The following is a 1,099-nucleotide window of genomic DNA, read 5'->3' as shown; positions in this document are numbered from 1 at the left end:
GACGCGAAGCCGAGCAGGGCGCCGCCATGTCTGTGGGCAGGCTCTCTGCGGCCGCGCGTACTCTGTCTGCAAACCAATGCTTCTAGAGTCCTGTGGGAAGGCCCTGGCATTTCTTTCCCAGCCCTGGAGATTTGACTTAGGAGTAGCGCCCTCTCAGGGACAAGAATGGCGCCTAAGACAGCTTTGACTTACTCTACCTGTATTGAGACCTAGTTCCTTTGGTTACTGAGGTCAGTTCCCTGGGGACACTAGCACTGAGGACTGTTTATTTGGGAAAAACACCACTGTTTGGAAGTATTTTTCTTGGGGCATGGAAAGAAGGGTATGATGCCATGTCCCTCCCTCTTTTCCTCCGTCCTTCCTTCCAATAAAACAGGTAAGCCAGCAAACCACACACAGGCACGTTGTGTGCACTGAGAGGCATCGACATAATTCGCCCAGCTACATACAAAGGTAGATTACAGCAGCCATGATAAGGAGGACATGGAAACGGAGAATCATCTTTTGCTTTTTCTTGGACAATTTGTAGGCATCCCAGGTAACATGACAGTGAGACAGGCCTTCAAGGATGAAAGGAGAGAGAGAGAGGAGAGGAGGGCATTTCAGGCCAAGAGAAAGGCCTTCGTTAAGAAGGGAGAGCTTGGTGAGTCCTGGGCAGTGTAAACAGTTTGGAGGAGTTTCTCTCAACTATGATCATGGAAGGGATGATCGAGGACGGGGGTGGGGGGGTGGGGGGTGGGGGTGAGGGGAGGGGGTGGGGGAGGGGGTAGGGGGAAGGGGGCGTGACAACACTGAAGAAGCTCAGTGACAGAATTAACACTATTATAACCAGTGCCATAGCAAATCACCCCTTCCTACTAATGCAGAGGGCTCCTGCTGCCCTTCTTCAGCAGGCAAGACAAATAGCTCTTGGACCAGGTGGGGCAGGGGAGACTGGGAGCTAAGGAGGCTGGGGTAAACTGTCCAGAACACCAAGGTTCAGCAGCAATGGGGCAGGAGGAGAGGTTAGAGTCAACAGACCCTGGCGCAGATTGACAGTTTGATAAACAGTGAGAGCAAAGGCATGACGACTCAAAGTCTAGAGTGAGTTCAGATTTTC

This window comes from Mesocricetus auratus, unplaced genomic scaffold, assembly GCF_017639785.1.
Source record: "Mesocricetus auratus isolate SY011 unplaced genomic scaffold, BCM_Maur_2.0 Super-Scaffold_100024, whole genome shotgun sequence".
NCBI lineage: Eukaryota > Metazoa > Chordata > Mammalia > Rodentia > Cricetidae > Mesocricetus > Mesocricetus auratus.
This window is presented reverse-complemented; position numbering follows the sequence as displayed.